General features: G+C 42.0%; 1 long non-coding RNA gene across 4 annotated transcripts in view; it reads left to right on the forward strand.

The window, feature by feature from the left end:
* The first annotated feature begins 6790 nt into the window (after positions 1 to 6790).
* LOC131402337 (uncharacterized) overlaps positions 6791 to 15185 on the forward strand; it is a 40444-nt gene continuing 32049 nt past the window's right edge. For all 4 annotated transcript variants that reach the window (XR_009218562.1, XR_009218564.1, XR_009218561.1 and 1 more), the window contains exons 1-2: positions 6791 to 6805; positions 8772 to 8971. This is a non-coding gene — a long non-coding RNA (uncharacterized LOC131402337). The remainder of the gene's footprint in view (positions 6806 to 8771; positions 8972 to 15185) is intronic.

The following is a 15185-nucleotide window of genomic DNA, read 5'->3' on the forward strand; positions in this document are numbered from 1 at the left end:
ATCTGCTGCCAATCTTCCTCTTTTTGCTAAGGAAGATTAGCCCTGAGCTAACAGCTGTACCCATCTTCCCCTATTTTTGTACATGGTTTGCCACCACAGCATGACTTGATGAGCAGTGCATAGGTCCGCAGCCAGGACCTGAACCTGCGTACCCCAGGCCACCAAGGCAGACTGCGCGAACTTAACCATTACACCACCAGGCCGGCCCCTTGAGCATTTTTATTTTAAAGCTCCTTAGGTAATTCTAAACTTCGGCACAGCTGAGAACTACCTTCTTAACATATTACTCTTCCCAGGAATATATGCTTTCAAATAGATTTCTACCAAGGACTTCTCAAACATTAGTAGAGCATGAGGCATGTATCTGGGGAGTAAAAGACTCACAGAAATTCTCAAATTACACCAATTAAGTGTCTATAGCCCATAACTATAAACAGTGATATCTAGTGTTCTGTTCCCGATTGGAAAAAAAAAAGGTATATGTGTTAATTCTTACAGCTAACTCTAATATATTCGACATCTCTTTCAAAGGGATATTTCCCATTGTCTTTGAAACACCTTAAATCTTTCACCTAAACAAACAAAAATCCACAAGCCCCCCCAAAAAAACAAACAGAAAAATTCATATTCACCCTCAAGTCAAAGTCCAACTGTCTGAGAGAGAAATTTAGACTCACTGATTCCATTTCTTCATTTATCACATCCCACTCCAATCTGGCTTCTGGTCCTATTATTCCAACAAAATAGTTCTTGCTAAGGTAAATGACCCTTATGTTACTAAATCTAATGGATATTATTCAGGCCTTATTTCACATGACTTCTCAACAGCATTGGACACTACTCACCACTCCTTCCTTGAATTATTTATGCCTTTGTCTTCCATTGCACAACACCCATCTGATATCTGCAACTCCTTAGCCAGCTCATCTTCCTCTACCTAGCCAAAAATTAATTTAAATTCTTCATTGCACACTCCTAGGTTGTCTGCTAAGTCTATCTCATGTATACTCAAGACTTTAATTTCTCCCTACATACTTAACAGTTAGTTTTCAGTCTAGATCTTACTTCTCAGCTCTAGACTTCAATCCAAAAGCCTCTTGGATGACTCAAAGGCATCAGAAACTCAGTAAGTCCTACACCAATGATCTCCACACCTACTCATCTCCAAACATATTACCTTTCAAATGGATGTCATCAGTCAGCTCCATTCCATTCCATTGTATGTACAGCTTCCCTCCTCCTCCTAACCTTGAATCCAATTGCATCAACAAATCCTGTGGGCTTTTCCTTCCACAGCTACTCTCTCCTCCTCCATAACACTACCCTGGTTCATCAAGTTATTTCTAATCTTTTACCTGTTGTACCTGCCTAATTCATCTAAGAATATTGCATCTACTTTGACCTGCCTCTAATCCTTTTTTGGAATTTACAGCTAAGGTAAATTTTTCAATTTGCAAATCTCATCATTACCATCCAGTTCAAAATCCTTCAAAGGTTTCCCATTGCTCCAAGGGAAGAACCTGCTTCTTTTCCTGGCCTTTGGGCCCTGAATGGCCTGGCCCCTATGCAGCTTCATCTTCCTCAGTTCTGTCTACTCTAGCAGCACTGAGCTTCTTGCAGTCCCTTATAGGTAGGATGGCAATGTAATTTATCACCCAAACCACTTCTTTTTGTGTGTGTGTGTGTGTGAGGAAGATCAGCCCTCTGCTAACATCTGCCAATCCTTCTCTTTTTCTGCTGAGGAAGACTGGCCCTGGGCTAATATCCGTGCCCATCTTCCTCCATTTTATATGAGATGCCGCCACAGCATGGCTTGCCAAGTGGTGCGCCAGTGCGCGCCCAGGATCCCAGCTGGTGAACCCCGGGCCGCCACAGCGGAGCATGTGCACTTCATTCACCGCCTGTGCCACCAGGCCGGCCCCCCAAACCACTTCTGAAAGTGCAAAAAGTCTATCCTTGGCAAACTGGGATGTTAAGTTGACACCATCTTTCTGGCCCTAGAATTTTTGCTCATGTTGTGTCTTTTACTGGGAAAGGAGCTCTCCATGTCCCTTTTGCCTATATAATTCTTCAGTTCTCTGACCAAGTCACTTCCTTCCAGGACTTTTCTGACTACGGTTCTCCATTGTGAATCCTCACAGCGCTATATGCTTCTTCATACCATTTTTCTCAGTTATGATTTTGCAGTGTGATTGTTTTCTGCACTAGACTTGAACTCTTGAAAGTATGTTTTTGCTCTAATTCGCCTCCCCCACCCCAGCAGAGTGTCTGTATGCAATTTATTGAATGAATGTCAATATAATAAATAAGGAACACAGAGAGTCTGTATTCAAGGAGCTCACAATGTAGTATGGAAACAAATGGCTTATTACAATGACATGCTGCACTTACAGAATACACAATTTGATATCCAAAAAGGGAGGTAAGAGAGCTGCCTGATGTATCTCACATGGTGTCAGTACAATTGTGTCAGTTCTTGATGACTGACTTAAACAAACCTACAAGGTTTGTTCATAGGAGAGATGGACTATATCCACTAACAGTGAGAAAGATACCTTTCCAATGACCTGAAGAAATACGTGGCTAGAGTGTCGAGTGTCTGCTAGGAATGATGGGAGGCGATGCTGGGGTCAGATTTTGAACAGACTAAGTAATTAAAATATTATGCATGTATGCAAATGTATGTAGTATATTTAAATATACATATTTAGAGCAAGGGAGTGATTTCATTAGATTTCAGGTCTGAAAGGAGCCTACAGGGTGAGCTGGAGGGAAAGATATAGAGAAAATAGGGCCTAAGTAAACAAAGTAGTGAGGATTAAGAAGAAGGGCTGAAGACAACAGATATGAGATAAAATGGACAGTAAATAAACGACTTGGGGGAGAGGAAAGAGTGACATAGCATCAACACACCAATTTCTTTTTTTTCTTTTTTGAGGAAGACCAGCCCTGAGCTAACATCCATGCTAATCCTCCTCTTTTTGCTGAGGAAGACCAGCTCTGAGCTAACATCTATTGCCAATCCTCCTCCTTTTTTTTTCCCCAAAGCCCCAGCAGATAGCCGTACATCATAGCCGCACATCCCTCTAGCCGCTGCATGTGGGATGCGGCCTCAGCATGGCCGGAGAAGCTGTGCGTCGGTGCGCACCAGGGATCCGAACGCCGGCCACCAGTAGCGGAGCGCACGCACCCAACCGCCAAGCCACGGGGCCGGCCCTCAATTTCATATTTTGAGGTTAGCTACTTAACTTTTTTCTTACACTGTGTGCACACTTAATTTTGTCAGTAGAGGAAGTAAAATCTTTGTAGCCACTTCAATGCCTATTAAATTTTATACATAGTTGTCTCTTAGCAAGATCTTTAAGAACTTTCCATTTAAAATTTATTATGATTCAAGCATTTATCAGTAAAAATCTCCAAATACAGTGGCCATAAACAAGCTGGATGAGCTATTGGTAGATATCAGAACAATCTAGGATATTTTTCCAAGCACTACCTAGAACGTAGAAATTCTGCATATCAGAAGAGGGGAGGAATGAGAATGTCAGGCATGTGTAATTAGGAAAAAATTTCCTAGGTGACTGACTCCTGCTCCCTGCCCAACACTGGGAACCACAGCTCCTCTCTTAGAATTTTTATGATTAAGAAAACAGAAAATGTACAATAAATTTTCTGTGTAGGTTACTTAGGATTTCATGTGTTCTATTTATAGAGGACTTTGTAAATTTAAGTATATTTGGAAAGCTCTTCCTGTTTGGCAAGGACCTGGGGGATGACGTCATAGGTTGAGATTCTAGGGTATTTTAATACTGTCCTGATTGTTTTAGCAGCTTCTAATATGCAAATCCTCTAATTAACAAGAACATAATTATGAAATTAAAACCCCAACTTGGCATCCAAAACATTAACAGAAAGCAAGAGTTATCATTGTTTTTATGGTACACATCTCACAATTCTGGATAAGTGGTTCTCAATCTATCCCCACCTAAGGAAACTCATGGGTTTCCAGCCCTAGAAGAGCATATCAGAAGTAAGGACTCACAAAGAGCTGTCCTAGATTTTGTCAAAGTAATATTGTTTGCAAAGAATATGAAATGTCCCAAATGGGAAATTAGATAGGAATAAAAACTTCTGGTTGATGTTATTTTTCAGGGATTTTTGCTAGTCATGTGTTGAGATTATCAACTGTTTGTCTATTGTTTTTAGTACCCATAGGTAGAGACAAAGACCAAGTTTATTCAAACAAAGTGAAACTGAGAATTTAACTATGCAGATAACAAATGGTCAAACAAATACTTTTGCCTTATTTATCAAGTGACTTTTTAAAAGCTGAACTGGCAAGATTGTTCCAATTTTCTACTTACTTGTATTTCTCGACATTGTCAACAGTCATTCTAAAATTTTGTGGAGTCTTAAAGTGTACAATGATTTTACAAGAAATATAAATCTCCAAGATTCAACAGGAAACATAAACCTCCAAGATTCAACAAGAAATATAAATCTCCAAGATGCAATATTTTATTACAATTTTGGCAAGATTTTTTTCCCGCAAAAAAAGGATCTAGAGTTTATATGTAGCAATCACATCCAAATGGCAAGTCAGTAGTTAAAAAAGGTTTGACGTGGGCTTTCAGAAAACATACAAAATAGATTAAGAACATAACGGTAATTCTTTTTTGTAAGACAATTATAAAGTGTAGTATAATTGAGGACTTTATTATCTGAATTATATTTCTGATCACAAAATTCTTTATCTGGCGTGGCTACTGTTTTCCAGGGGCTTTTATTTTTCACTTACCACTCCAGTAATCCAAGAAAGAAATCAGAGGCACGGGAAGTTCCTATCATTAAGGCACTTTTATCATATTTTTAATATTAAAAATTAGCACTTGGTTCCTACTTGTAGGGCCTTCAGAGATGGAGATTTGTATGATCTTTTTATTCCTCACAACCCAGCGTTACAGCTATTTAATAACTAGGAAAAAAGGAAAGAAAAAAAGAAGTGGAGCACAGACCATTTTGCAAACTGTGGTAGTGTTCCATTTTGTTTCACTCTTCATTGGTCACAGACAGACTTTTTTTGGAGTAGACCAAGTGTACCTGTTTGCCGCCACCTCCTTCCCAAGGGTGAATATACTCTTCCACAAAACGAACACATACCTGGAGTCATGTTTTGAGATCTTTTTGAAGGCTTTGACCCAAACTGTTTAAACAGCTGGTAGACTAAAACTTGAAATCCCCACACGCGAAAAGAACTATTTTGGGAATGCAGCTACCCCCTTCAAAGTCATTTGACTTGGAAGGTTGGCCTTTACACCAAATCAAATAACTGAGGAATGGGGTTAGAAAGTTTCAAAAAGTATCATTAACCTCCAGCGATTCAAGACTGATCTGTGGACGAGGGGAAAAAAAAATGAAGTGTAAAAGAAATGATTAAAAAAATGCTTTCAAAAAGAATGAAGCGGGACATCCCCAGGCTTGAAAAGATAGTGTTTCCATCGCCACATCTCCAGGGTTGTAACTGAGGCCCGCAGTCACAGTTCAGGAAGAAACCGTCCACTAAGTGGCAGCACGCTACGCTAAGCCAGTTATCAACGTCCTTCGAGCAGCTTTTTTGTCGCCATTCGGCAGCGCACCCTCCTCCCGTCCTCCAGGGAGGGACCTAGAAAGGTTGTAAGAGTTTTCTCCTGAACCCACAAAGGAATCAAGAAGTGTCACAGGATGTCAGCAACTCCGTCTCTGTTTTCCCTCCGTCTCCTCAGGTGCCCCGCCCGCACGGGCCATCGGGCCCCCGAGGCAGCCTCTGTCGCAGGTCGCCTAGGCGTAGGAGGCGGCCGGAGGTGACCACAGCTGCCCAACAGTTGGGGTCCCAGGCTGCCTGGTGTGACGCAGCGGGCCCCTCTCCACCCCTCCCCACAGGCGCTCCGACGGGGCCGGGGGCCGGAGAGAGATGCGGGCCGAAGCCGGGCGACCGGACCCCACGCACGACCCGGCCCCCTGGGCTTATCCAGCGCGGCGCTTCTGCGGCTCCCGGAGCCCCAACACAGTCTTCAGCATCTCGCCATGCCTCTGCTTCCCCGGTTCCTCTCGGTCTCTCCCCCGCAAAGTCCTTGCGCAACTGTCCCGAGCGACAGCAGCGTCCACACCCGCACGCAGCGAGCCTCTAGCTGCCACTTCCCGGAATTCAACTCGCGGCGGGTGAGGGAGGGCACCAGAGCAAGCATCACCGGCCCGCCGCTGTGGCCAGAGTCCGGCGGCCTCCGCGCGGCTGGCGTACGGCTCCCATCGGCGCGCGTGCGCGCACTCGCTCTCCGCCCCACCTCAGCACCAATCGCTTTCTTCCTACGCCGCACGACTCCAAAACGTAGCCCCTCCCACCGCCCGCGCGCCGGCAGGAGCGGTTCGGCGTGCTCGCGCCTGCCCCCTAGTCAGTCCTCCTCGCGTCCAGTGGGGAAGGGGAGTGAGCAGGGAGCTTACGTCGCGCAGGAGGCGGCGGCTACGACGGAAACGGCGGCTGCCGGGAGCCGATAAGTGGCGGGAGCGGGAGCGCGCGCGTGGCTGCAGCGACGACGACGGCTCGTTCCTTCTAGCTCTGGCTGCCCTCGCCGTTGGTGCTTCCATCATGAATAGATTGTTGGATCCGCTCCGCAGGGGGTCGCGCGTGGGAGCCGCGGGCCGGGGCTTCCCCTCCCCCTCCCCCTCACGGACTCCTGCTTCCCCCGAGACGCCCGGAGCCCGAGGACTCACCCGGCGGCGGAGACCTGACTGGGCTCCCTCCGCCCCCGCGAAGCCTGCACGGCCGCCGGTAAGAAAGGGGGCGGCGGGCGGGTCAGGACGTGGCGGGGAGGCCGGGAGCCGGCCGGGCGGAGGGCGGGGGCGCCGGGCGAAGGCCGGGGCGGCTCTGCGAGGGCGGCGGCGGCGGCGGCCGGGCTGGGCGCGCGGGGGGCGCGTGAGTGGCGCGCGGGGGGCTCCGCGAGCGCGTCCTAGCGCCGGCGGGCGGCGGAGCCCGGGCCTCCTCGGCGTGGGCGCGGCGGGGCCGCGAGGGCAGAGCCGCGGAGCGCGAGCGGCGAGCGCTTGGCCGGCGCGTCGCCCGCGCCGCGACCCGGCCTCCCGGCACGTGGGGGGCGGCGGCGAGGGGGAGGGGCGGCGGCCCAGGCGAGCCCGGGAGGGCGCGGAGCGGGGCGGCGGGAAGTGTGAGGCGGGAAGAGAGACTCGGGGACCGGGAGGGAGGCCCTGGGAGGGACGGGGGTGGGAGTGTGCGTCCGGCCGGGAGACTGACTGGAGCGAAGCTGCGATGGACGGAGGAGGGAGGAGGAAGGCTTCCAGCCTCCTTTCGAGCCCCGCTTCGGAAACTCAGCAGGAGCAGAGCAGCTGTTCGAGGACCGGGCACAGGGGAGGAGGGTTGGGGAGGTTTGACTTCATTGTTGAGACGCGGGAAAGGCTGGAGAGAGCTGCGTGCGCCTGGAGCTGCAGAACTCAGGGCTGTGAGCAGGGCCTCAGAAAGAGGACTGACTCGGAGAAGGCAGATGAGGGGGAAAAGGAAGTTAGAATGTCCAGAGAAAGCCGTTTTGAGGAGCGAAAGGAAGGTGGAAAGGAAAGAACGAAGAGGAGTGAACTTTCTCAACGCAGAGAGACTTTCGGGAAAGAGGCGGTTTGTTAGAGTCCCTAGATTTTTAAGACTTGTTGAACAGTAAAGCTCTTTGACGGGTTGGAATTAATCTTTAACATGAGGAATAAATGTTGCGTGGAAGAGTTACTTTTTGGATAACCAGTTCTTGCAAAGAGTCTACTGGACCTTAGTCTCTGGAGAATTAAAATCTCGATCTAGATGTAGAGTTTGCTGTGATTAAGTTGGCAACAGCCTGTTTTCCTCCTCTTTTTTGTGGAATGGAGATCATCGTAGGACTGAATTCTCTTTGCTGAGGTCGGAGGACAGCTCTGCTCTCAGTCGGCTATCTGGGTCCTTTCTGGCTGGGGAAGGATCTGACGTCTCCTTCCCCCGCTTCTTCCTCTCCCTCCCCTGCCAGAGATCTCTTTGTTTATTCGCGGATGGCTTGTAGGTGACTCTCCAGTGTTGTGCTGAAATCTTGAAAGGTGGGAATGCTGTGTCTTGGTCCGTGATTTCTGCCCCAAACCCGTTACTTAAAAAATCATAGTGTATATTCCATTACCTTTTTTTTTTTTTAATGGAATCTCCGCAAGTCCAACCAGGATAAATATTATTTAAATTTTATCATTCCACTGTCGGCTTACCTGTGAAAGTACACATTTATTTTGACCTGTACAGTTTTTGCGAAGATTGTATGATACCCTTTTATTCTTCTGTTCTTATGTGAGCATTTTCCAAACTTTGCCTCATTCAAGTGTATGAAGTTCTTGGTGATATGAATTAGTGTTTGATTAAAGGTAACCTTTTCCCCCCTTACTTGGTTTGACAAAGTATCTAATAAGACTCCGTTTTCTATTCTTGGAAGGTATATATATGTTATATATTACCATTTTTCTTTAGTTAGCTAGTTATCCATAATGTGTATATATGTATCGCTACACAGCTGCAGTTAGTCTAAAAGTTTTATCACTCAGCAGATATTCTGATTTCTTCTGTCAAAAATAAGCACTGGTGTGCTATAAATTCTAGTAAGTAGTCAGGAATGTAGTTAATGGAAGCCTAGGTATTTCTGATTGGCCTAGGTAGATTTGTATAAGTTCTAAATAGACTTATCTTTTTCTCTACAGGAAGTTTTCTTATTTTCTTAATATGTTTTCTTTAGGTGAATCAAAAAGGGTCCCAGGAAACCTGTGAATGTTGAAGAAAATTCGTCTGTGAATTTTTGGTATTCAAGGAGGAGTCAGTATTTATATTCATCTTTTAAACTGGGAAGATTTATATTTTATTTTAAAACTTCTTGATATTTACAATGAATGGACACAGTGATGAAGAAAGTGTTAGAAACAGTAGTGGAGAATCAAGGTAAGCACTTTATTATCAAGTATTTATTATGAAGAGAATGGAAAACTTGTGTGACTCTTTTTAGTTTTCTTAGTAGATGGCAGTTTTCAGGTTCAAATTCTTCCTCTTAGGTATCCAAACAGTAAAAAGTTTCTAATATAAGGAGCTTTGTTGATAATACAGGTTTTAATTATTTTTTTCCTTTGAGATACACAAAGAAGAATTTAAGTATAGAAGTTTGGATTACTTAAATCTCCTTGGAGGTATATATTGTTTGGGTTAATAACTGAAGCTAGAACAAGTAGGAAAAGAGATTTAAATTGATTTGACTGTTAGTGCACTCTCTAAATAAGGGCAATAAGAATTTCTTTCCTCATCTTTTTCTGGCATTTTATCTTCTACCTGTGCTGTCCAATATAGTAGCCACTAGCCACATGTGGCTGTTTAAATGTAAATTAATTAAAATTACACAATATTCAAAATTCAGTTACTCAGTCACACTAGACACATTTCAAATACTGAATAGTCCCATGTGGCTAGTGGCTACCATGATGGACGGTGCAGATAGAAAACATTACTATCACTACAAAAAGTTCTTTTGGACAGTGCTGATCTGGATATTTGTTAAAGTATTGTTGCAACTCTTTTTTCCTCCTATTTTCTTTAATTTGAGTTTTAATTATATATGAGTGAGTTAAGAGTTCTTACTTGGGCCATGTCTTTTTAAGGAAGATATAGTTTATGGGATTAAGCCATATTAAGCTATTTTAATGTGAAAGAAGCCTCTTCAAATACAAAGACTCTTTAAATTCTTCTGTAGCCCCCAAATTTTGAGTTATCTGCATATTAATAATAAAGTCCATGTAGTTATATATACTCATTGTATGTAGAGATCAGGAATATGGACATTGGAGTGAGACTGCCTGATTACTTATCCCGGTTCTACTTCTGGTTAGCTCTGTGAATTAGGACAAATTATTTAACCTCTGGGTCCAGCCCCATGGCCTAGTGGTTAAGTTTGGTGTGCTCTGCTTCAGTGGCCCGGGTTCAGTTCCTGGGCACCGACCTACATCACTCATTGGTGGCCATGCTGTGGCGGCGACCCACATACAAAATAGAGGAAGACTGGCACAGATGTTAGCTCAGGGTGAATTTTCCTCAAGCCAAAAGAGGAAGATTGGCAACACGTCTTAGCTCAGGGCCAATCTTCCTCAGCAAAAAAAAAAAAAAAAGAGAGAGAGAGAAAAAGAAAAAATTAACTTCTGAGGCTTTGATTTTTGGAGTTTTGAAATGGGGATTACGGTATTATTTATCGTATTTGAAGTTGAGGATTAAGTGAGATGCTACATCTAAAGGTCTTAATATAGTTCCTGATATAATGAGCACTCAATATTTGCTTATTATGATTAGCATTATGTTTTATGTAACATAGGGTACTAGATAACTAAAACATTAATTATAGTGATAGAGAAAAGTGATGGACAAGAAACAGGAAAGTTTTGGCAGTTAGGAGGGTTTCAGAAAAAATGTTGGGGTAGAAAATGAAGCAGTGGTATATGTATTTGACCTGAGACTTGGGATTTTCTGGTCATTCTAGGAATACTTGAGTTTATCAGCTTTCACAGGTGCACTGTTTGGATAACAAGAACATCATAGAGAAGAAGGAGTAGTTACACGGAAAGCAGCATGATTTAGCAGAACAAGTGTTGGTCTGGAGTTACAAAACCTGAGTTGACATCATCTAACTAGTTCTCTGAATGATTTCTCAACTGTAAAGTAATTAAGAGTTGAACTAAATGATTTTGAAGTTTCATCCTATCACTTTTACAATGTGTAATAAAATTTTAGATAACAGAGTTTCTGGTGATTCTAGTCAAACTCTGTTATCTAAAACTTTATGAATCACCAGAGTTGAGAGGTAAATTAGAAGACTTTTGAATCTCAGTTTTGATTCAGATCTCTACAGGTATATTGACTATAGTAAGTGAATAGGAGAGTCACGTTGTCCCGCATTGTCTTATTCATTAGTGAGCAATGAAATGGTTGATAGGTAGAAATACCTAGAGGAGACACAGGAACAAAACTACCTGGAAAATAGGAAGTAAGCCTCTTGAGAGTAAATCCTCTTGTTGAGTATGCGGAGAGATCGCGTGCTGTTGTATTCTGACCGCTTACCTGTTCGAGTAATCTTTTATATATTTTACTGCCATATCTAAAGCAAAGGTGAGTAGTAAGTCAAATTAGATGGTATAGTTGAAAAAAGTTAAACCCTGTGAAAGCAGATTTACTTACAGGAGTCTTTTATAATGCATACTCATTTAAAATAATTGCAAAGCATATTCTGTAATTATTCTGAGTCATCATTTCTACCATACAAGGTATGTGCTTCTGAGAAGTATGATTGTCGAGTTATCTAATTCTTTCAACTGCCTTGGTGTTTGTTTATCAGGAGGAGGAAGACCTGCTTCTATTTTGCTTTCATTTTCTTCCTTACGGCTGTTATGCTATCCTTTTCCTTTGCTCTACTGTCATTGTTACTAACCCTGAGACCCCCTCCCCAAAGCTTTTATAACAAGGCAGTACAGAGAAGGGAGATTGTGCCTAGTTAGTTAAAAGAGTGAGGAGGTGAACTTTATAGACATAGGGATTTTGTTGCAAACAACAAAAGTTTCAGTAACTATGAATGTTAGTATAGAGTGATGAGAGGAGAAATATGCTCTACTTTTAAAATTAACGTACACTGTAAATAGTTTTTAAAGTAAAATTTGATTTTTATTGGCTAGAATTTTTAAATGTATTTTTGCTTTAGCGTTTCTTTTTTTCTTTATGAAAATGAAGTTTATGAAATGAAATAGACTTAAGAAGTCATTTAGCATTTTTGGTTGGTATAATTAGCTTTCTACTAAAAAAATGGTTTTTTGATTCTTTCCATGTAGAAAGCTCTCTATAACCATTGACTGAAGGGAAGAAGAATACATAGGAAAATGTCTCTTGGGCTGTGCTATAACGGACAGTTTTGAAACTTATTTACTAAGAAATCTGGGTCAGGATGCACCTGTACATCAGTTTCAGCTCAGCACAAAGTTTATTATGTAACTGAAGTTAAGCTTTCTGAAGATACTATTGGAAGATTTCAGAGCATCACTTCCTCACTGTGTGGATGTGTTGTTATTTGCAACCAAATTTTTCAAATCCTGGGTAGATATTTTTTTTTTTTAATTATCTTGAATGATGATTTACTCCAGGACTAGATTTATGGGTAAAGACCAGAAATATATTGTCATATTTTGCTCATTTTTGGATGATTGATACATGCTTAATACTCAGAAGAATTTTTCTGCTTGCCTGTAGATTAAATTTTTAATAATATGTTTGTCCATGTAAATTTGAGAATTTATTTGAATCACTTTAATTAGTCTCTATCTATTATGCTCTTGAAAAATTCTTACAGGGTGAGGCAGGTTGTTAGTGATGTGCTGTAATGGTCTCAACCATTTAGAATTAATCTCTAGCTGGCAATGGAGCTTTGTTGACCTGTAACACTTCAATTTCCTTGGCTTATAGAAAATATTTTAATTATCATTTTATGGTTCAAGAATCTTTGGATCTCAGCTTGTAAAGTGTTGTGGGTAGGCAGTGAATAGGGACTATGATCACTGGAAATGTTCTCAATGAAAACCTCCTTTTTAGAAATTCAGAGTTTAAAGGCTTTTTAGAGGCTTTGAGAAGCCCTGGAGCCTCAATGACCTGTGACATTTAAGGAAAACCGATTCAGAGTTAATTTGAACACAGGGCGCAGTTTGCACCATGGATCTGTTAGTGTCCTGTTGAATTCTACTATGGTATACTGTGTTTGGAAACATTGTGTTTATGTATACACATACCAGAAAGATTTCTTGCCATCAAAATCAGTTAGTTTCTTTCACTAAATAAATTTGAACACTTTTTAAAGTCAATACCAGTTAAAATGGTGTTTGCTGAGCTTATTTTGCAGTTATCTCAGAGTTTTAAAAAAAATGTCATTTTTTAAATTTCCAAAGTTTGTGTTAAGAAACATTTTAAGGAGGATGGGAAAGTGTGAAATCACAAAGCCAGAATGGCTAGAAATCATTGAGTTAAGGAAACTGGTTTTTAAAATTTTCTGTGATGTCATTAATTGCAGGAAAGTATGACTCTTTTACATCTCATTTTTTGTTATTCCCTATTTCTCAGTTCAGTATGTGCTTTCTTCATCTTTTCCTGTTTTTTCTCTCAAATATCCTGTATATGCTACTAAATCTAAGATCATCTAAGATCGCTTCTTATCCTTTGAAAACTCAATAAATCGTTAAGCAGAAGCCTTAGTAATAGGATACTCTGTTTCCAAATAGAATTTACCAAATTAAAATTTTCACACAATTTCCTAGGATTGTGGTTAATCTAGGTTACTGTAAAGTATTTAGGCTTTTTTAACTGATAAGGCTAAGAGAATTGTATATGACTTGACTTTGCAAGACATTACTTTTATCTACATAGGTATGAGATAATGTGGGGGCAAACATTAATGTGTAGTTACCCCTTTTTTATACAGTAGCCTCCCCTTATCCACGGGGGATGTGTTACAAGACCCCAAGTGGATGCCTGAAACTGCGGATAATACAGAACCCTGTATATACTATATTCTTTCCTATGCATTCATACCTGTGATAAAGTCTAATTTATAAATTAGGCACAGTAAGAGATTAACAACAACAATAATAAAATAGAACCGTTATAACCATATACTGTAAAAATAGTTCTGTGAATGTGGTCTCTCTCTCTCTCTCAAGATACCTTATTGTACCGTACTCACCCTTCCTCTTGTGAGGACGTGAGATGATACAATGCCTACATGTTGAGATGAAGTGAGGTGAATGATTTAGGCATTGTGATGTAGCGCTAGGTTAATATTGACCTTCTGACAATACATGAGGAGGATCTTTGAGCCATGATGATGTTGATGGTCGGATGTCATAAGCAGATGATGTCCATGGTTGTTAGAACACAAGCACTGTGATACTGCGATAGTCAATCTGATAACTGAGATAGCTACTAAGTGACTAATGGGCAGGTAGCTTATGCAGCGTGGATACGCTGGTCAAAGGGATGATTCACGTCCCAGGTGGGATGGAGCAAGATTTCATCATGCTACTCAGAACAGCACGAAATTTAAAACTTACGAAGTTGGGAATTTTCTATTTAACATTTTCAGACCACAGTTGACTGCAGGTAACTGAAACTGTGGAAGGCAAAACTGCGTATAAGCGGGGAAGACTGTACTGTTGAAATAGTTGCTTATTTAAGATCTTGACGACTGGTGGGTTACATATGATATAGTTGGGTTTAAAAATAAGAGTATTTTTTGTGATGAAGAGATAAAGAATAGATGGAGAAAACTTTTTTGTATTTTTTTAAGGAAAATTTAAAAACATGCAGAAATAGAAAAGTTGCAACCCCAATTTCGGTCCTTGGACCAGCAGCATTGGCGTCACTTGGGAGCTTGTTCAAAATGTAAAACCTTGGCCCCTACCCCAGACCTTCTGAATCAGAATCTTCATTTTAACAAGATTCTCCAGTAATTCGTATTCATATGAAATTCATACGCATATATATGAAGCGGTTCATTCAGCACCTTGCCGCTTTTTTTGTTACTGATGTTGTTATACATCGTTTTTATTTTTTGGGAACTCCCAAAGAACAGTGTCATAGGCCCTGCCATCAAGAGGCTGGGTACATTTCATTGCTCTAGAAACAATAATGCCACCAATAATCATTGAGCTCTTAACTCTGACTGAGCCAGGCATGGTGCACAGTACATGGTGCATTATGTGAATGTATCACAGTTCATCCTCACAAAACTCCTGTGATGTTCACAGTATTATGAGTCCCATTCTCTAGAAGGAGAAACCAGATTTATAACCATTAAAAAAAAAAAAAAAAAAAAAGCTATTGGGGCCAGCCTGGTGGTGTAGTGGTTAAGTTCACATGCTGTCCTTCCGTGGCCCAGGGTTCGCAGGTTCGGATCCTGGGCGCAGACGTATGCACCACTTATCAAGCCGTGCTGTGGCAAGTGTCCCACAGAAAATGGAGGAAGATGGGCACAGATGTTAGCCCAGGGCCAGTCTTCCTCAGCAAAAAGAGGAGGATTGGCAGCAGATGTTAGCTCAGGGCTAATCTTTCTCACCAAAAAAAAAATAAATTTCAAACTTCACTTGGA

This window comes from Diceros bicornis, unplaced genomic scaffold (assembly GCF_020826845.1).
Source record: "Diceros bicornis minor isolate mBicDic1 unplaced genomic scaffold, mDicBic1.mat.cur d_74_multi, whole genome shotgun sequence".
NCBI classification, from domain to species: Eukaryota; Metazoa; Chordata; class Mammalia; order Perissodactyla; family Rhinocerotidae; genus Diceros; species Diceros bicornis.